General features: G+C 49.1%; 1 protein-coding gene across 13 annotated transcripts in view; it reads right to left on the reverse strand.

The window, feature by feature from the left end:
- Positions 1-22,276, reverse strand: part of ndst3 (N-deacetylase/N-sulfotransferase (heparan glucosaminyl) 3) — a 1,441,915-nt gene that overhangs the window by 1,035,238 nt on the left and 384,401 nt on the right. Inside the window, exon 4 of one of the 13 annotated variants that reach the window (XM_038791878.1) lies at positions 21,252-21,451. The exons of the other annotated variants lie outside the window; for them this stretch is intronic. The gene's annotated coding sequence lies outside the window, so the exon portion shown is untranslated. The remainder of the gene's footprint in view (positions 1-21,251; positions 21,452-22,276) is intronic. 13 annotated transcript variants of the gene reach the window in all.

Below are 22,276 nucleotides of genomic sequence, written 5' to 3' on the forward strand. Positions count from 1 at the left end.
TCGTGAGAGCAGTCACATACATGACCGACCTGGGCCAATGGTAAGCCGGTGTTCGCACCAATGGCAGACAGCTATGCAAATCATATCACCACAACTTGGAACAACTTGAGGTTGTGAATATGCTATAGAGGTATAGTTATTTCCTATTTCTTTCTTTCAATGAAGTAATAAGGATGTACAACAAGATGTTAGTGTGTTTCAGAGTCTGCACAAACCATTTACTGATAGCATTCTAAACCTGAATTTTCCAGAGCTTCAAACTGTGCTTTTGTAATTGGTGTAAGAATATTATTTGATAGAGATGAGGGACCTGACAGAGTAGATAGGGAGAACAGTTCTTGCTCATAAAAGGAGCACAAATGAGCGTTCAACATTTTAAAAGCTATTTGCGAAGGAAGTAAATATGATGCAAGAAAAACCTTTTCACACAAGGAGTGGTTTGGGTCTTGAATGCAAAACGCGGAGGTATGGTGGAGGCAGATTCATCGTGTAATTCAAAAAGGCATTAGATAATTATGTGAACCGAAACAATGTGCAGGGGTATGGGGAAAAGGCAGGAGAATGGCACTAAGTCCTGACGTCTCGTTAGGAGAGCTGGGCAGACAAGATGGGCCAAATGGTCTTTCCTGCATCACAACAATTTTGTGATTCTATTATGTTACTAACCAGAATACTAACTGTTAAAATCTAAAAATTAGTATAAGCTAACATCTCACTCTATCAGAAACCTTTCTTGTTAGCATAGTAGAGTGCGAAAGCTTAGAAAAACGGGCATAGAATAGCAACAATACCCAATGAATTACCTTTGAAGTGCTGATGTTCGAAATTCAGCAGCCAAGGCACACTGGCGAAGTCAGTATTTATTGCCCTCACTAACGATACCTATGCAGAGGGATTCTGAGAATTAATATCAATTTTTAAAAAGATTACTGCAGCTATAAGACCTTGAAGATTGTGGGAACTTTGAAGATTGTTGGGAACTGTTTGAGCATGTGAAAACACAAGATAGGGAATGTCAAAGCCGCTCGATAGAGATAAGACCCAAAGCCTTGAGATTAAGGATTCAATCAAGGATGGATATAACTAGTTTTGTATAATGAACACGATGCTTGTTGATTAAAGGTTAATATCAAGAGCACCCAATAATACTGATGTAACTGTGATGAATGTTACATGACTGTGAGACTAAGGTTTTGTGGGAAGCAGAAGTCCCACTTCTATATCCAGATCTAGTATTGTAATATGTATGATAGCAGACAAACTGGTGCCCCACATGGAAGTTGGACAACCGCCGACTGGCCGACAAGGCTTTCAGTGAAGAGGGTATCCGCAGGCCATAACGAATATACGAAAAACAACCAAAATGGGAGATCGTACCCTCTGCATTCTGGGAGGCACTAAGGCAATGATTAGAGGGAAATTATTGCTTTTAAACTTGGAGACAGAGAGGAGAGAGTGTCTAGGCAGCAGCTGGTTGTCTCCATTCTGGAGGTAGACAGTAAATACTCCAAGGTCCCGACCGTGGAGCTCCTGGCAGAGCAGAAAAAGCTACAAATGGATTTTGACCTGCCTGCAAGAGGAAAGCAGTGCACCAACTATGCCATCCACGTGGGATCCCATGTTGGTGCACCAGCTGAGAAAGCAGGCAGCCACTCGAGAGATTGTGCAAATTAGGGACTGTATTGTACTGCTGCACTGTCACATGTCTGGGCTTGTCCCTGCCTGGTCCGAACACTGTAGTATATAATATGTGTATTGTGGTAAACTGCCACTGTGTTAGATATAATGTGGTAAACTACTGCCTGCTGGCTCCGCCTACCCTCGGGCTCGGTAGAAAGGTGGCTATTCTCTGCTGTTGCCTCAGTTCGGGATCAGAGGCCAGGAGGCTTCCTGTTGAAAGCCTCAGTTACGTTCACCACTCGTCATGTGTTCATTGATGGCATATCAATTTAATAAACTAAACTTCTAAGATGAATTCACCGCTCAAACCTGATGGCCTGGTGCTGGACCCACAGGCAGCCGACGCCACTGCAATATTCGAGCACTGGCTAAGCTGCTTCAAAGCATACTCGGATCCTCCACCGAAGACTTCACCGACCTCCAAAAGAAGCCGGTCCTCAACGCACGCAAGTCTTTCTTCTCATCAGGGACGCCCCCTCGTATATGGAGGTGATAATGCTGCTGAAGGGACAGTATGTGAAGTCGGTAAACGAGGTGCAGGCTAGGCACATTCTTGCCACGAGTCAACAACGCCCTGGGGAATCATTAGCCGACTTCCTACGTACCTTGCTGTACTCAGCCAGATCTGTGATTGCAAGGCTGTATCGGCTACCAAACACGCGGAGCTGTTGATCGGGGATGCTTATGTCGTGGGCATGAAATCGAACTACATCGGCCTCCCAGATACAGTGCAGCTCTCAAACTCACTGGAGGTGGCCTTCCAGAACATGGAGGCCTACACCTCCGACCGCGCAGCAGCCCCTCGTGGACGCCGCCATCATCCGACTCGAGTGCGGTGAAAGCCTGTGCCGCACAGCAGCCCGCCAATGCCGGAAGCCCAAAGTGCGACTTTGGCGGCCAGGGTAAGCATCCCAGACAACGCTGCCCTGCACGGAACGCGACTTGCAACGGGTATGGGAGGAAGGGCCACTTTGTGAAAGCCTGCCAGGCCCCGATCTCTCCTGGGGCCCAGCAGCGCTGCCTGCTGCTGTTAGGGCTGCCCCCAGCTGCCGCCACACCTGCCATATGCCACCCATGGGTGCCCGCCATCTTTGTGGGTTGGTGGTGAGGGTCGCTTGGGAACCTGCAGGTGCCAGATTCCCGGAGGGAAACTGTGTCCTTTGCCCGTCATGAGGTGCCACGTAGGCATATTGTGGATTGGCATGGAGGACATGACCTTCGTGACGAGGGAATCTGATTCATGGCTCCTCGCATGCTTCCGGAGGACGACGGGCCCTGGGACTGTCAGCCAGGACGGAAGCGAGATCACGAAGGTGGACTTCCTGGGCAAGGCCAACATACCCTCGTGTGGGGTCTTGTTGGTGGCAGTGCACAGGAGCGACCGGATGTAGTGGAGCGCATCAGAGAGGACCTCCTGCCAGCGGGATGACTGGGAGACTTCTAGACCGCAGAGCCAGGAGGACGGCCTTCCAGACTGTCGTGTTCCCCCTCTCTACCTGTCCGTTGTCCCGTGGGTTGTAGCTGGTCGTCCTGCTGGAGGCGATGCCCTTGCTGAGCAGAACTGATGCAACTCATCGCTCATGAAGGAGGAACCCCGATCGCTATGGATGTAGGTGGGGAACCCGAACAAATGAAAAGACTGTGCAGGGCTTGATGACGGTGGCAGAGGTTATGGGGCATGGGATGGCAAAGGGTAATCTTGAGTATTCGTCAGCAATGTTGAGGAAGTACACGTTACGATCAGAGGAGGGGAGGGGCCCTTTGAAATCGATGCTGAGGCGCTCAAAGGGCCGAGAGGCCTTTACCAGATGTGCTCTGTCTGGCCGATAGAAGTGCGATTTGCAATCCACGCAGACCTGGCAGTGCCTGGTCACGGTCCTGACCCCCTCGATGGAGTAAGGCAGGTTGCGAGCCATGATAAAGTGAAAAAAATGGGTGACCCCCCCCCCCCCCCCCCCAATCCAGGTGACAGAGGTAATTGTGGAGGGCCCGAAGTCGGTCTACTTGTGTGCTGGCACATGTACCGCGCATAGGGCATCTGGGGCTCATTGAGCTTCCAGGTCGATACAAGATATCGTAGTTGTAGATGGAGAGCTCGATCCTACACCTCTCCCCCCACCACTACCCAGCACATCAGGTCTGGCACCCACAGGCCCACCGGCGGCCATCACTACCACCCCCAGGCACACACCGCCCCCCTCCACAGACTCAACTACTGGGTGAAAGAGGATACCTCCTGTCGCGCAGGTCTCGACACCAGTGCCCACAGCCACAGCTGGGACTGAGACGATCGCGGCGGAAGGTCAAGGCCCCGACAGACTTGATCTTTAAGTCCAGTTCACTCCCGTTGGACTCTTTTTTTCAACATGGGCGAATGTGGTAAACCGCTGTATTGTATTGTACTGTTGTACTGTCACATGCCGGGCTTGTCTCTGCTCGGTCCAAACCACTGTAGTATATAATACGTGTATTGTGGTAACTGCCACAGTATTATATGTAAGGTCGTAACTACTGACTGCTGGCTTCCGCCTCCCCTCGGGCTCAGTATAAAGGTGGCTAGTCTCCGCCGCTGGCTCAGTTTCGGGATCCGAAGCCAGGAGATTTTCTGTTTAGGTTTATGTTCACCACTCATTGTGTGTTCATTGACGGCATATCACCCTGCCAGCGAGTTCCCCACCGCTATTCAATGACACTCAGTCACTTCTTTCGGCCCTAGCGATTTTCTCTCCAGTTTCGCCCACACCTCGATTTTTTTTTTTAAAGCGCTTGGGAGCTGAACTCCGAGATCTGCCAGCCATTTTGAAAGGGTGTCCCGATCTCAAAGTCAGCTTGTGGATCCTCCAGACCACCCGCCCATGGCAATGTCACTCCCCACACACATGGGCACCACGTCACACCCCACCAAGTGAGGACACCCTGCTGTGGGGGTCGCCGGGGGCCCCCCTCTTCAGGTCCCCCCACCCACCTACAGAACCCCTCCCCTTTCAGGGCCCCCAAACGTCACCCCCCCCCCCAAAAAACACCCAGAGGCCTCGACTTACCTGCCGTATACACCCCTACCCTAAAAAACCTCTCTTCCACCTTTCTTCCATTGGCATGGTCTCCCTCGGACCCTGACCCTTGGCAATGCCACCCTGGCACATGGGCACCCATACACTGACATCCTGGCACCCGGGCAGTGCTCCTGCTGATTTGAGTGCCACCCATGCCCACGAGAGGGTAGTCCGGGCATTCACCGGCCGCATCGTGCTTAAGTGAGAGCCAAACACGGCCAGTGGATCGCACCCAACATCTCATGGTAATTTCCCATTGATAATTCTTAGTTTTTAAAGATACGTCATCCCCAAAACACTTTGAGACAACATTCTTGAGAAAATCCATCAGGTCATTTGGGAACACTGAAATGCCAATCAAGAGTCCAGCAGTAAGCCTCAGTGGCTAAGCATCAATCACTCCATTGAAGTTAATAATACCTGATGTGTGCAGTGAACATCCATCAGCAGAATGAACCATTGGAACCCTCTACTTTTCCGTTGCAACAACGGGACTGAATTCCTATAAGTTCAAAGACAATGGGCGCGATTCTACGGCTCGTTACTCTCTCGCTCAAACGAAACAAAGCTGATGGATAGCAGGAGAGGCCGAAACGGAGAACTGCTCCAGGCCCAAACAGTTAGCGATGCAACAAGCCCGCTCCCGTAGACAAAATCAGGGATCTCACTGTAGCGTAGTGCGAAACAAATTACACTTCTTAAGCCCTACTTCCATACAATTAACGAGAGCAACCACATATCCAACGGCCTCCCGTCATTCATCAGCCTCCCCAGCAAGTGGTCACGCTGGTGCCGATTAGTACTCCTTTGAAAAACGTGAACCTGCTGGAAGGACTCCGTGTGACTCAAAGGAGGTGAGTAGGCATTTTTGCTCATCGGTAAAGAGCCCGGATGCAGTGTGCTTGCCACACCAGTCCTCAGCTGGAATGGCACCCTCCGCAGGGGTGGGCCGCAATGGGAGGATGGCCCTTGTCCCTGCCCATCTGCCCCACGACCATCCATAACCCCCACTGACTGCCGAGGCATCTGGAAGTGCGGCTGAATGCTATTGCTGAGAGGGAATCAGCAGCTGGTTAAGTAGCCATTTCACACAACCCAAGTGGATTCCCATCGGTGGGCAGGTCATGTAGCATGTGGGAGTCATTGCCTAGTATCCCAATCAGACAGTGATGCTTGGACACTGTGCCTGAATACTGTGGGAGGCAACACCATGACACAGCAGCCAACATCCGAACACCCAGGAGATGGGACACTGCTCTGGGGACATGTCCATGGCCAAAGGTTGGGTGAGTGCCTCGGGGAAGGGACCAGCAGCCAGTCCAGGTGATGTCATGAGCGGGTGTCTGGGGTACAAGATCTGGAGTCCAGAGAGGGGGGCCCAGTATGGCAGGGAGTGCATGCGCTGGGTGCTCTGGGTGGAGGGGGTTGGAAATCAATGGGGGAAGTAGAGGGTCCTGGGGTGGGAGCTACCACTGTTTGTCAGTTTCTAACACCCTCTTACAGATACTGAATGCTGTGGCAGGGATATTGGACCCAAAACCGTTTCCTAGTGGTGCTGCTGGTAGTCCGGGTGGCCAAACGCCGGAGGCAGCGACAGCAGCAGATGCTCGAGGGGCACCCCATGTGCCGGGACCACCGCACACCCTGTGCACCACCGCAGGATGGGCGGGCTGCTCTCGGGGATAAGGGGTCCGTCACCCCCCAGTCCTGTTTCCCACCCTCACAGGGTCTGTGTCACATCCCCCAGGGTACTAGGACTGTGTCAGCACTGTCCGCGGGTCACTGTTGAGGGCAGGGGGGTGATGATAACCCGCAGAGAGCTGAGCGTCAGTGCTCCTCAATCTATGCCATAATTCGACCCATGCCTGTCTGCTGAGTGCTCGCTCACAAGCAACACCTGCACATAGTGTGTCCAGGGGGTGGGGGGATGCCTGGAGAGGTGAGCCAATGGTTCGCAGATCGGCCTCCACTGCGGAAGAAAGAGGCCCTCACAGGTGATCCTCGATGTACTTGGTCTTCCGAGCTCGAACCGCAACGTCTAGATGTGCTCCCAGGATGCACATCTGAGGTGGAGGCAGCCAGCCTACCTCATCTTGTGGCTTTTGATGCCCCTGGCGGGCATTCTCAGGGGAGCCAGAGGGCCCAGCGCACATCGGTGGCACATGCACAGCTGTGCTGCCCTGTCCCATGTGTTGGCTGCGAGATGCGGGCCTCATCAAGGGGCAGAGCCCGGGGGAGCAGATGGCCACTATCCCCACTCCAGGAGACGGGTCTGGGTTGCACTCGCACCCTCTCCTCCCAGTCATGCCCAAAGGGCCCCGGGGCTCAACCTGGGACGGAGGGGCAGCTGCTCGAGCCCCGGCTGCCCCTGCATCATCTGGCTATGTCAGTCCTGGCAGTTCTTCATGGTCTGCATCATCGAGTCGACGCCCTCGCAATGCAATCAGTGACTGGTACATGCTCTGCAGCGCCAAGGCCATGCCCACCGGAGAGTGGGACAGGTCCCGCAGAACCTCATCAAGTTTAACCTTGTACTGGTTCAGGTATCCCATCCAGGGGGACATTCCGCTGAGACCCTCAGTCATGGTGCGAGACCTTCACACCTTCAATCACGCTGCTGACATCGTGCACTAGGCTCTCTACCCTAGCAGTGTTGGCCTCAGGGCCACGCATTGCCGGTGCTATCTCCTGCGCCCGTATCCTCTTGAACTCCTCCAAGCAGCTATGGATCTGCTGGAGCAGACATCTCCCTCTGAATAACCCAGCCGCACCCTACATCTCTATCAGATCCAGGATGACCTCTTCCAGAGGCTCAGCATCAGGCTGGGACCCAGCTGGGCACTGAGATCCAGCAGACCTCCGACTTATGTCTTGTCCAGGGCTTCCTGCCTCCACCTGATGTGCAACAGAAGCAGAGTGGTTATACCCAGATTGTACCCAGAACCCTGACCATTAATACAGAGGTGTGTGTATCTGTGCTGGTGGAAGGTGGGAATGACAGCTGTGGCGGGACCATCTTGAGCTCCCTCCCAGGTGGTCTCAGGGGAGACTGGAGAGGAGGCTACCCGGGATGGGACGGCGCTGTCAGCTCGAGGATGGACATATAGTCAATGGGAGGGATGGGTCAGTCAGCCAGACAATAACAACCCACGTTTGACAGTAATCGACTGGAGCACTGTGATCCCTCCCCTCTGCGGTATCATGCCAGCCCTCGCGTTGGTGACTGCCCTGTCCTCAGCCACACTGGTCATCTCCAGGGCACACTCCGCGAGGTGGTGAGGACTCAGATGTCTGGTACACCACAGCCAGTCTGGTCCTCTCCTGGCAATTGTGGGAGAGCTTTTCCTGAGTGGACAAAGAGGGCATCGCTGGGTACACGAGTGGTTCACAGTGGTGGTGTGTGTGGGGTGTGAAGGAAGGGTTGAAGATAGAGGGGGGTGGTGGGAGGGTTGGGGTTGCATGGAGAGTTGGGGGGGTGGAAAGGTCTCAGGGGAAGGGGCGTTGGTGTGTACTCACGCATGCTAGGTGTAGGTCGTTGACCTTTCTCCTGTAATGGAAGCTAGTCCTCCTGGTCACATTCCTGGAGCTGCCCTATGGTTAACCCATCTGGACCCTCGGGCGAAACAGGAAATCCTTCCTGCCTCCACAGCGTCTAACAGTCTCCCCAGGTCAGCATCCCCGAATCTTGGGGCCGGTCCTCTGGGCGCCATTGTTGAACAGCTGGCTGGGGTTGGCTGAGCAAATGCTGCTCGACCAGCAGGGGGCTGACGAGTGCGGTGTTGGCGAATCAGCTGGCAGGCTTTCATTTGCGTCGAGAAGCCCATGAGGCCATCGTTAAGTGGAACAATTAACATTGAATCGCGTTGCCTGCCTCGCTGGGCCGTGGGCCGGGAAGCTCGCAGCAACTCCCGCTCACTACTACACTTAGAAATCTAGCAACCCAAAGGGAGAGATCTTCTGGCTGTTCACATCGGTGGATCGTCTGGTCCTGCCGATGACACACCTCCGCCATGGCAGTGTGTGTTGATTCAATGAGAAACCAGAAGATCCCACCACCGACCCAATAGTGAGCCTCCTCCCACCGCCTAGGGAGGCCAGAGAATCTCGGGTTTCCAGCTTGGGCATGATTCTCGCAGGCTGTGCCAACTCACACTAGTAGTGCTGGAGTTTGGCTTGCAAAGGGACAAATGAGGAAAGAGTAGTCAGGAGTGCTGCCAGTTCAGATAGTGATGAAGTTTGACATGTGTGGGACATGAGTGGGAGCGGAGATGTGAGGAGATTATCTACCAGGGGAACACGGGGGAGGAGATGCCATGAGAAGTGTTGGGAATACGTGACATGGTTACCTAATGAGATCACTGTGGAGGTGTGTTGGTGTGCAGTGGTATACATCAGGAGGCAGGCTTACCCTGGTTGCATGAAGGTCATTCACCTTGATCCGGCATTGTTGCCCCATCTTCTTCTGCAACGAGCTAGCACTCACTATTGTGGCTATTGCCTCTTTGGTGACAGCGGTGACCTTGACTGATAGATGAATGCAGGAATGCGGGGTAGAAGATGCCACACCTCTGCTCTATACTATCTAGAAGTATGATGTGGAGATGCCGGCGTTGGACCTGGGGTGAGCACAGTAAGAAGTTCTTACAACACCAGGTTAAAGTCCAACAGGTTTGTTTCAAACACGAGCTTTCGGAGCACGGCTCCTTCTTCAGGTGAATGGAAAGGCTTGTTCCAGAAATGTTTATATAGGACACAGTCAGAGATCCCCGGAATGCGAGCACCTGCAGGCAATCAAATCATCAAAGATGCAGAGAGAGGTACTCCAGGTTAAAGAGGTGTGAATTGTCCCAAGCCAGTTCAGTCGGTAGGCCTCTGCAAGTCCAGGCGTGTTGGTGGGGGCCGAAATCGAAGTCCTCAGCAGAGGGCTCAATTTCTGCACCACCACAAAATGGACCCCATCAGTCTCGCGGCAGATACGGAGGAATTCATCAGGCGAATGAGGCTCCGGAATTCTTCCACAGACCCCAAGAGGCCGACAGCGAACCCAGGGACACGACCAATGAACCGGAACAGCAGACCGCGAGATCTGCAGTGCAGCAACCGAAAAGGAAAGAGTCAAATTGGACCCCTCCGGGAGGCCGCTGCCCTAGACTCGACAATGTATGCTCAAGCGTCAGAAGTCGTGTCAATGCCAGATTCATCACTCCAATCACAAGGCAGCCTCAAACGTCACCCAAGCACACGCAACGCCATCCGCACTCTCAAGACCAACCGCAACATCGTCATCAAACCAGCAGACAAAGGAGGGGCCACCGTCATACTGAACAGAACAGACTACTGCAAAGAAGTATACCGACAACTCGACACCAGGAACACTACAGGCAGTTACCCGCAGATCCAACCAAGGAACACATCCGCCACTCAGCAGACTGATCAAGACCTTAGATCAGACCTTCAGAACACCCTACGTGCTCTCATCCCACGTAATCCCCGCATTGGAGATCTCTACTGCCTCCCGAAAATACACAAGGCCACACACCAGGCCCGTCCTATCGTTTCAGGCAATGGGACCCTGTGTGAGAACTCTCTGGCCACATCGAGGGCATCTTGAAACCCATCGTACAAGGTACACACCCAGCTTCTGTCGCGACACGACGGGACTTCCTACAGAAACTCAGCACCCATGGACCAGTTGAACCAGGAACATTCCTCGTCACAATGGATGTCTCGGCACTCTACACCACATCCCCCATGACGACGGCATTGCTGCAAACAGCCTCAGTCCTCAACACCGACAACTGCCAATCTCCAGACGCAATTTCTGCAACTCATCCGTTTCATTCTAGACCACAACGTCTTCACCTTCGACAACAAATTCTTCATCCAGACGCACGGAACAGCCATGGGGACCAAATTTGCACCTCAATATGCAACATCTTCATGCACAAGTTTGAACAGGACTTCCTCACCACACAGGACTTTCAACCGATGCTATACACCAGATACATCGATGACATTTTTTTCCTTTGGACCCCGGCGAGACATCACTGAAAACGACTACACGATGACATCAATAAGTTCCATCCCACCATCAAACTCACCATGGACTATTCTCCAAATCAGTTCCATTCTTGGACACACTCGTCTCCATCAAGGACGGTCACCTCAGCACCTCGCTTTACCGCAAGCCCACAGATAATCTCATCGATGCATCCACTTCTCCAGCTTTCACCCCCGAAACACATTAAAGAAGCCATCCCCTATGGACAAGCCCTCCGTATACACAGGATCTGCTCAGACAAGGAGGAGCGCACAGACACCTACAGATGCTGAAAGATGCCCTCGTACGAACGGGATATGGCGCTCGACTCATTGATCGACAGTTTCCCACCGCGCCACAGCAAAAAAAACCGCAACCGACCTCCTCAGAAGACAAACACGGACACCACTGACAGAGTACCCTTCGTCGTCCAGTACTTTCCTGGGGCGGAGAAACTACGACATCTTCTTCGCAGCCTCCAACACATCATCAGCGAGGATGGACATCTTGCCAAGGTCATCCCCACACCCCCCACTACTGGCCTTCAAACAACCGCGCAACCTCAAACAAACCATGTTTGCAGCAATTACCCAGCCTTCAGAACAGCAAACCACAACACCACAAACCCTGCCAGGGTAATCTCTGCAAGACATGCCATATCATCGACATGGACACCACCATTACACGTGAAACACACCCACCAGTACGCGGCGCATACTCGTGCGACTCGACCAATGTAGTCTACCTCATACGCTGCAGGAAAGGATGTCCCGAAGCGTGGTACATTGGCGAGACCATGCAGACACTGCGACAACGAATAAACGGGCATCGTGCGACTATCAACAGGCAGGACTGTTCCCTTCCAGTTGGGAGAACACTTCAGCAGTCAAGGACATTCAAGCCTCTGATCTCCGGGTCAGCATTCTACAAGGAGGCCTTCAGGAGACGCGACAACGCAAAAATTGCTGAGCAAAAACTTATATCTAAGTTCCCGCACGCATGAATGCGGACTCAACCGGGATCTGGGATTCATGTCGCATTACATTCGGCCCCCACCAACAAGCCTGGACTTGCAGAGGCCTACCGACTGAACTGGCTTGGGACAATTCACACCTCTTTAACCTGGAGTACCTCTCTCTCTGCATCTTTGATGATTTGATTGCCTGCAGGTGCTCGCATTCCGGGGCATCTCTGACTGTGTCTATATAAACATTTCTGGAACAAGCCTTTCCATTCACCTGAAGAAGGACCGTGCTCCGAAAGCTCGTGTTGAAACAAACCTGGTTGGACTTTAACCTGGTGTTGTAAGACTTCTTACTATCTAGAAGTATGTTAAGGGGTCCCTCAGAAAATCCTGGTACTGTCTTCTTGGCAAACCATCCCAGACTAGACTTGGGACAAGTGCAGGGGGGGTGCTGGGTAGACATATAAGGAGCACCCCACTGATTGCAGGAATTGGCCTTTTCCCAGTGCAAGGTGATTCAGAGGTAAAGCAGCCACTCGTGATTCAGAGATAAGCAGCCACTAGTGTGGCATCAAGCATGTGGGAAAGGGGATTATTTTTTAAAATAAATTAGAGTACCCACTTAATTTTTTTCCAATTAAGGGGCAACTTAGTGTGGCCAATCCACCTACCCTGCACATCTTTTGGCTTGTGGAGGCGAAACCCCCGCAAACACGGGGAGAATGTGCAAACTCCACATGGACAAGTGACCCAGAGCGAACCTGGGGCCATCGGCCACAGTGAGGCAGCAGGGCCAACCCACTGTGCCACCGTGCTGCCCTGGGAAGGGGATTATTAAAGAGGCAGAATATTCGATGCGTTTTCCCACCACCATCAGCGCCCTGGTCGGATTCTCACTGGTTTTCACAACCGGTACAACGTTTTGAGAAAATACAGTAAGATTCCGCACGAGGCTTCAGAAGCTTCAAAGCAATGGTACGTACGGCAAACTTTGCTTTGCCAGAATTACCCTGTTCCATATCAAAAGTAATGCAGTAGATGATCTCATCTGACCTCACCAAAGTTCTGAGGCTACATTCCTGTCATCTCTCATAGATGGCAGGATGCAAATCAATCACGTAATCTATTAATATCTTTTTTTGGAAGTAATGCCTCCATCTACATTACCTATGACGTCATCTATCTTTGTGTCATGGCAAATTAAGCATAAGGCTTCTATGCCATCATCTAAATTGTTAATAAATAGTGAGGCTCCAGTACAGATCCTTGTGGGATACCACTAATCACATCCTATCAATGAGATGCTTGTCCATTATCCCTACATTCTGACTCTTGGGTTTCAGCCAATTTCCTAACTAGGTCAATAATTTGTTTCAATTCCATGGGTTTCAACTTTAGCGAACAATGTCTACTGAGGGACTTTATCAAATGCCTTCTGGATTCCATATTAGGAGCATACATAGACATTCCCTTGTCCACTACTTCAGTCACCTCCTCCAAAAATTCAATCACTTTGGTTTCCGCATGACTTATCCATTACAGATCTATGCTGTCTCTCTCTGATCTGTTCATTCAGTCACCTTATCTTTAATTATAGACTTTAGTAATTACCTGGCAACAGATGTTCAGCTAACTGGTCCGTAATTCCTTGTTTCCCTGTCTCCATTTTCTTAAAAAGCATAGTGACTGTGCAATATTCCCAGGCACCGGAATCAAGAGAATTTTGAAAGCCTTTTCCTCATTTTAAAAACTTAGGGTGAAAACTGCGGTGGCTCAGGCGATAACAGATAGATGGCAATAATGAATTATTGCCAACGAACAGGCTAACGTATGTACAGGCATGGATTCTCTGATATGGGTATTCCCACTCTGGCTCCCCGGTTCACTCTCCCAACTCCCCTTGCTTTTTCCTTCATACGATTGGTGTTCCCGTGCTCCTGCACGATAGGCGCCAAGCAGTCACCTGGACTGCAAGGGTAGGCCCCTTAAAAGGGGACTGCTACCACATCTTTAAGACCCTGAATGTACAAAGTAAGGCTGAGGAACAAAAGGGATGAGAGTCCCAAACAGTCCATCATAGCGTTATCAGGGGATTTTCCTGGGTCTTGAGGACCGTCTTAATTCCCAAATGTTGTTCAACTCAGAGGTACTGAGCGGAAAATCAGACCTGGGAACCCTGGTGCTGTGAAGCCACAGTGCTATCCACTTGTGCTACCGGGTGCTGAGCTATTCAACAGTCTGCCATTTCCTTATTTTCATTCATAATATCAGTTATTAGTTTTCAAGGCTCCCATATTGTTTCCGACCACCCTTTCTTCCAAATCTTACCGTTTAAAATCATAGATCATAGAATTTACAGTGCAGGAGGCCATTCAGCCCATCGAGTCTGCACCGGCTCTTGGAAAGAGCACCCTACCCAAGGTCAACACTAAGGGCAATTTATCATGGCCAATCCATCTAACCTGCACATCTTTGGACTGTGGGAGGAAACCGGAGCACCCGGAGGTAACCCACACACACACGGGGAGGATGTGCAGACTCCACACAGACAGTGACCCAAGCTGGAATCGAACCTGGGACCCTAGAGCTGTGAAGCGATTGTGCTATCCACAATGCTACCGTGCTGCCCATGTTTGCATTGACCTTGATTTCCCTTGCAAGTTTATTTTCACGTTCTCTTCTCATAGCTCTTACCATCTATATTGTTGCCCTTCACTATGAATATTTCTCATTTGCCAAGATCATGTTCGATTGCATTGTTGTATGTTTAAGGTTTATGTTGTCTCTTGCCTCCTCGCTAACTCGTTTCTTGAGAAGTGGAACTTTAGCACCTCGAGTATGAATGGGTTCCACATCATATTTATTTTTCTTTGAACATCCACTGATCTTCTCTCAGTTTACCTATTAACAGATACCTCTACTGATGCTCAATCCAAGTCAGGCCAATCTATCCCAGTTCCAATTCCTCTGGTCTTTCCCCAGATCCGGTTCTATGGCCAATGCTCCAGGCAGGCTTTTGAAGCCATCCCGCGCTGCAACTGCAGCCTGGCTGCTGATTCTAAGTTTTATACAAAAGTGTGTTTTTTTTTAAATTGGAGAAAAGGAACTTGCATCTTGAAGATAAAAGCAAATTACTACTGCGGATGATGGAATCTGAAAACAAAAAGAAAATGCTGGAAAATCTCAGCAGGTCTGGCAGCATCTGTAGGGAGAGAAAGAGCTAACATTTCGAGTTCAGTAAGAAGTCTTACAACACCAGGTTAAAGTCCAACAGGTTTGTTTTGAATCACTAGCTTTCGGAGCACTGCTCCTTCCTTAAGTTGAGTTGGACTTTAACCTGTGGGACTTTAACCTGGTGTTGTAAGACTTCTTGCTGTGCTCACCCCAGTCCAACACCAACATCTACACATCATGGTTGAGTTCAGATGACCCTTTGTCAAAGCTAACAGACAGAGAAAGTGTGAATATTTATACTGCGGAGTGAGAATGAAAGATGAGTCAAAGCCACAGAAACCCATGGAAACGGGGTGGCCTAATAGCCACAGAAAGCAAGGGGAAAAGAGTGCTAATTGGCAGTCCCCAGAGAGAATGAAAGATGTGAAAGGCCAAACTGCAGAGAAACTACATCAGAGGGTAAACTGTGACGGATGTAGAGGTGGGGGGTGGGGGGAGGTGGGGGGGGGGGGGGGGGGGGGGGGGGGGGGGGGGGGGGGGGGGGATTGGGGGGGGGGGGGGGGGGGGGGGGGGGGAGGGTAAGCAAAGGTGGAGAAGAACGGCAACGAAGGTGGCATAAGCCGATGGGTGGTTGTGTGGAGGGGGGGGTGGGGGGGGGGGGGGGGGGGGGGGTGAATATATATAAAGACAAGAGAGAAAGAAATGGTAAAAAACAATTAAAAATGAAATGGGATGGAAAAAAATTGGGTCAGGTGGGGTAAGAGCTAATCATCTGGAATTTGTTGAATTTTGATGTTGAAGACCGGAAGGCTGTACAGTGCCTAACCAGAAGATGAGATGTTATTACTCCAGTTTGCGTTGACTTTCACTGGAACTTTGCAGCAGGCCAAGGCAAAACATGTGGACATGGGAACAGGATCTTGTGTTAAAATGCCAAGCAACGGGAAGGTCATGGTCCAGAATGTGCACAGACCGTAGGTGCTCAGCAAAGCGATCACCCAGTCTGTGTTTAGTCTCTCCGATATAGAAGAGACCACATTGGGATCAGCGAATGCAATGGACCAAATTGGAAGAAGTGCAAGTGAAAACGCTGCTTAACCTGGAATTAGTGTTTTGGGCTGGGACCGTTCAGCATGGAAGAGGTAAAGGGGCAGGTGTTACACCTTCTGCGATGCATGGGAAGATCCCATGGGTGATAGGGCGGTGTTGGGTATGGTGGGATGATGGACTAGATTATCTCGGAGGGAACAGTCTTCTGCGGAATTGCTGACAGAGGGGGAGTAAAGGGAAGATGTGTTTGGTAGTGGCATCACACTGGTGTTGGTGAAAATGGCAGAGGACGGGGGCTGGTGGGGTGAAATGTGAGATCAATGGGGATTCTATCCTTGTTCTGGGAGGAAGGGGAGGGGGCGAGGGTAGTGGCGCGAGAGAAGACCGCACACTGTTGAGGGCCCTGTCAACAACTGTGGGTGGGAAATCACGGTTAAGGAAGAAGGAACACATTTTCGAAGCACCATCATCAGACCAAATGCGACGGAGGCGAAGGAGCAAAGAAAAAGGGATGGAGTACTTACAGGGTGTAGGGTGCGAAGAGCTGTAATCCAGATAGCTGTGTGAGTCAGTGGGCTTATAGTGAATATTAGTAGATAGTTGAAGATAGGAAGTTGAAGCACTTGTCAGAGGAAGAAGAAGGCTGTATGTTAGGATGAGACATGAAGTTAGTCAGGAAGGACCTAAAGGGAGAGTTAAGAAGAGCGAGGAGAGGGACCCGAAAAGTCGTTGGCGGATAGGATCAAGGAAAACCCTAAGGCTTTCTATAGGTATATCAGGAACAAAAGAATGACTAGAGTAAGATTAGGGCCAATCAAGGATAGTAGTGGAAAGTTGTGTGTGGAATCACAGGAAATAGGGGAAGCGTTAAATGGATATTTTTCGTCAGTGTTTACACTGGAGAAAGACAATGTTGTCGAGGAGAATACTCAGGTTCAGTCAACCAGGCTAGATGGAATTGAGGTTCACAAGGAGGAGGTGTTAGCAATTTTGGAAAAGTGTAAAAATAGATAAGTCCCCTGGTCCAGATGGATTTATCCTAGGATTCTCTGGGAAGCCAGGAGGAGATTGCAGAGCCTTTGTCCTTGATCTTTATGTCGTCTTTGTCGACAGGAATAGTGCCGGAAGACTGGAGGATAGCAAATGTTGTCCCCTTGTTCAAGAAGGGGAAGTAGAGACAACCCTGGTAATTACAGACCTGTGAGCCTTATTTCGGTTGTGGGTAAAATGTTGGAAAAGGTTATAAGAGATAGGGTTTATAATCATCTTGAAAGAACAAGTTGATTAGCGATACTCAACACGGTTTTTGTGAAGTGTAACGTCATACCTCACAAACCTTATTGGAGAAGGTGACCAAACAGGTGGATGAGGGTAAAGACGGGTTGATGTGGTGTATATGGATTTCAGTAAGGCGTTGATAAGGTTCCCACGGTAGGATATTGCAGAAAATAAGGAAGTATGGGATTGAAGGTGATTTAGTGGTTTGGATCAGTAATTGGCTAGCTGAAAGACAGAGGGTGGTGGTTGATGCCAAATGTTCATCCTAGAGTTCAGTTACCAGTGGTGTACGCAGGATCTGTTTTGGGGCCACTGCTGTTTGTCCTTTTTATAAATGACCTGGAAGAGGGTGTAGAAAGGATGGGTTAGTAAATTTGCAGATGACACGAAGGTCAGGGGAGTTGGGGATAGTGCTGAAGGATTTTATAGGATACAGAGGGACATAATAAGCTGCAGAGCTGGGCTGAGAGGTGGCAGATGGAGTTTAATGCGGAAAAGTGTGAGGTGGTTCCTTTGGAAGGAGTAACAGGAATGCAGAGTACTGGGCTAATGGCAAGATTCTTGGTAGTGTAGATGAACAGAGAGATCTCGGCATCCAGGTACATAACTCCCTGAAAGTTGCCACCCAGGTTAATAGGGCTGTTAAGAAGGCATATGGTGTGCTAGCCTTTATCAGTAGGGGGATTGAGTTCGGAGCCACAAGGTCATGCTGAGCTGTACATACTCTGGTGCGGCCGGCTCCTGGAGTACTGCGTGCAGTTCTGGTCACCACATTGTAGGAAGGATGTGGAAGCTTTGGAAAGGGTTCAGAGGAGATTTACTGGATGTTGCCTGGTATGGAGGGAAGGTCTTACGAGGAAAGGCTCAGGGACTTGAGGTTGTTTTCGTTTAGAGAGGGAAGGCTGAGAGGTGACTTAATAGAGACATATAAGATAGTCAGAGGGTTAGATAGGGTGGACAGTGAGAGTCTCTTTCCTCGGATGGTGATGACCAACACGAGGGGATATAGCTTTAAATTGAGGGGTGGAGATATAGGACAGATGTCAGAGGCAGTTTCTTTACTCAGAGTAATAGGGGTGTGGAACGCCCTGCCTGCACAGTAGTAGACTCGTCAACTTTAAGGGCATTTAAGTGGTTACTGGATAGACATATGATGATTGAAAATTGGAATAGTGTAGGTCAGATAGGCTTCAAATGGTTTTCACAGGTCGGCGCAGCATCGAGGGCCGAAGGGTCCCGTACTGCGCTACTATGTCTATAGTCTATTGCCGGAAATGGATCAGAAAGAACAAGGAAGGGAAGAGAAGTGTCTGAGATGGACCAGGTGAAAGTGATGAAGGGGTGGAAATTGGAAGTAAAGTTGGTGATTTTTTCCCGGTCTGGACGAAAGCATGAAGCGGCACCAAAATAGTCTATGAATGTAACAGTAAAGGAGTTGTGGAAGGGGACCTGAGCAGGCCTGGAAGAAGGAATGTTCCACATACCCCATAAAAAGGCAAGCGTAGCTAGGACCCATGCGGGTAACCCATTGCTACACCTTTGATTTGGAGAAAATGTGATAAGTTAAAGGAGAAGTTGTTGGAGAGATGTTGCATCTTGAAGAGCCCTCTCTCTTTCTTACAGGAAAGGCAACCTGCTGTGTCTTCAATGCCGGAGCGTCTTCACCTGTCCTCTAGCTTCGAGAGCCCATACATAATCACTAATTGGCTAATTTGGAGAAAATCCACTGCTGGTTAACTGTTCCCCACAGAATATGAGCTTCTGACCACCTGAAGACTGGGTTGTGAATCTTGTGGGGAAAATCCTGCCCGTTTTTCTAGCATGCCCTTCTCTGCTAGTTCCATAATCAAATACACTGCTTGGTGGAAAGCCATCATCACCAAGCATGAATTCTGATACACCTGCATACTACAAACACATGAGTGACTTTGCATGAATGATCTGCAAGTGAACAACAGGCAGTGTTACAGGAGAAGCCGGGCGATTGCAACTGGGTGAATTGTTCATTCAGAAAGCCGATGCAAACACATGTGCTGAATGGCTTCCTTCTGCACTGTAACACGTCTGTGATTCTGTAATCTATTATTCACCTCAAATCCTGGAGAGATATCACCAACATTGCCTCCGAAAAATCCTGCAAATCCACTGGCAGGATAGGTGTATCAACATGAGCGTCCTCTCCCAGGCCAATATCCCCAGTATCGAGGCACTGGTCAAGTTCGACCAGCTGTGATGGGCAGGCCACATTGCCTGCATACCCGACAGAAGACTCGCAAAACAAGTGCTCTACTGCGAGCTCCGCAATGGCAAACGATCACTAGGAGGACGAGGAAACGCTACAGGGACACTCTGAAAGCCTCGCTAAATAAATGCAACATTCCCACCAATACATCAAACACCACCTGCTAAATCTGTGTCAGAGGCTGCAGATCCAGGATTGGAGTATCCAACCACTGCAGAACGCACCTGCCCAGAGTGCAAGCAAGTCAGCATTGATGCTGAGGGACTGCTCAAGATTCTTACTTCCCAAACAGCTATTTCACATTCTCTGTGCATCATAGTTTGGAGATCTGATCAGCTTGAGTGGAACAATCAGATACGTACAGGCTGAAATTGCACTGTAGAACATGAATAGCAAATATATTCACATACTTGTATGAAATTCCTTTATTGACCATTTTAATGAAGACTATATATTTTGATGGATTAATGCTTTTAATAAAAAAACAGAAGAATTCAATAAAATGTGTTAATATATTTAGTGCTAATATTACAGTTCAATTTCAATCCTATGTCTTCTTGTCTGTAATTCGTAATATAAAAGGAATAATAAAAGGTGTCCTTTTTAAGAATACTGATTACAAATAGTAATCTATGATTATAGAACCTGTAATTAATTCATTACAGCATTCACACATTTTATAAGATGAAAGCTACCCCTTACCGAGGATATTACTTAACAATGACATGTGAACAAAGGCTCTTCGTGGCTGAATATGAATGCTTTTGTCTTCATAACTGCTTGATGAAATTTAAAAACATTATCAAAATTTCAATAATTTTCCACTGCTTGAGCTTTCACTAGAAAGACTCCATGGCAGCTGGTTTCTGGCCCCCAACTGAAGTGCAGAAAAGAAAAAGGCAATTTAAAAAATGGTTGGAAGTTATTTATGGGAGAGACAGGCATTTAAAACCAGAGGAGAGAATGGATGGAATCATTAGAAACGTGAAACAGTAGGTGGATGCGAGTAGGAACCGTAACCAAATGACTGCTGGGTCAGATTGTTTTACATTGCTGGCATTTCACTGTTTTCAGTTTCACACTGCTTATGTAATATTCCACAAGTACAGCAGATGTCTGGAAACCAGAGGAGCGTTATTGCTATGTGGAGTACATTCTCATACTTTCTGTTCAACTCATCTAACATTTGAGTTTCCGTTTTATCAACTTATGGCAGCTGTGCCTGAAACTGAAATTAAAAGCAGCAATAGGCAATGTAATGCCAGTTTCAACTATCAGTTTCAGTAGCAGTTACATGAGTGAAAGATCCTTTCCTATTCACATCCACGCAAACTGTTCAATCATTAAAGCAACCACACCCATTCTTTCTTCTTGTTTTGAACACTTGTCTCTTTCATCAAACATCTTTATTCCATGTTACTCTCTTCTCCTCTTCCATACACTTCAGATGGGTCAGTGCCCGACACCACAATCACTGTTATGAAGGTCCTAGTGGCAGTTTATAGCAGTGTGCTGGTCAGTCCAGGCAAACAAAATGTTGCAATCTTGAATTATTTTTTTCAGGAGATGCCTACAACTGCAAAGACAACAACCATTAGGATATAAAAATCAGCAAGTTGATAACTGTATTAAGACATTTTTGATTCATGTGAAAAATGGCACGTGCGTGCTTGCAATATCAGATTAAAATACCAGGCATGACTTTCTGCAACAAACTTTATCTGAATTGCTGCTATGAGGAGAAATCTATCAAAGTGAATTAGCACTTACATCATCTGATGCCCCCATACTTCAGGCTAACAAAGTCTTGTGATGTTTCCATTTGCTGCAGCTCAGTGTAACACCAGCTGGGCTGGTAGAGAAACAGACTTGACTGTGAAATGAGAGACGTTGTTTTACTTGGTACATCCTTCATTGCTGACAAGTCCCACGCTGCCAAACCTCCTACTCTCAGGCACAGCTGAGCGATGCTAGCAACAAACAAAAAAAAACGCCCAGACAAGCATCATGTGATCTGTGATCGTCTGCTAGGAAAAGAAGCTCTGTTGCAGGTGATTTGCAGCAAACCATTTTTTTTGCAAGTTTTTATGGATTGCCTCTCTGTACAGAAAGCAGGATTAGCAGTTTCCTTCTGGCGGACAACACCGGTATTTTATGGGTCCCTTTAGAGGTTTGATAAATTTATGCAAAAACCTGGATGACTGCCAAAAAAGAGTGCACAACACTGGTGTATTTTTCTAATGTCAGTCCACTGACAAAGTGCGAGCAAATTCTCAACTGACATTCTGAGAATAAAAGTTTAGTTTAGTACAAAGTCCCAACTGGAACCACTTGTTGCACAATATCTGCCATATGACTTAAAGCAGCAGCAGGTCTGATACATGAGCTTGTTCACCATAATTGAGGGCAGTGGTAGGCAACCTGTGGCCCGGAGGTCACATGCGACCCATCTAGGTTCAGAGTGCGGCCCACGAGACATTCTGTTGACCATAGCCCACACTCAGGGTAAAGCAATGGGCAGGCGATTGCAGACAACACTGACTGAGAGCCGTGCCCAAAGTGAAAATACTTTGGGCATGCGCGGCCTCTAACCCAGATGCATATCTGCAGCAAAAGCTGCGACATTCATTCCGGGTGCCTGCTAGCCCCTTGCAGAGCTATGAATTTGTCTAACTTTTTTCAAGGAATTTCGGGAGTAAAACTCTACCGTTTTTACGCCAGCGTGGGGACATAGTCTCATTTGGGAGAATCCAATCCATTATTTCTTCTGGTTCCCACAAGTTAAAATTAGTCAC

This window comes from Scyliorhinus canicula, chromosome 3, assembly GCF_902713615.1.
Source record: "Scyliorhinus canicula chromosome 3, sScyCan1.1, whole genome shotgun sequence".
Lineage (NCBI taxonomy): Eukaryota > Metazoa > Chordata > Chondrichthyes > Carcharhiniformes > Scyliorhinidae > Scyliorhinus > Scyliorhinus canicula.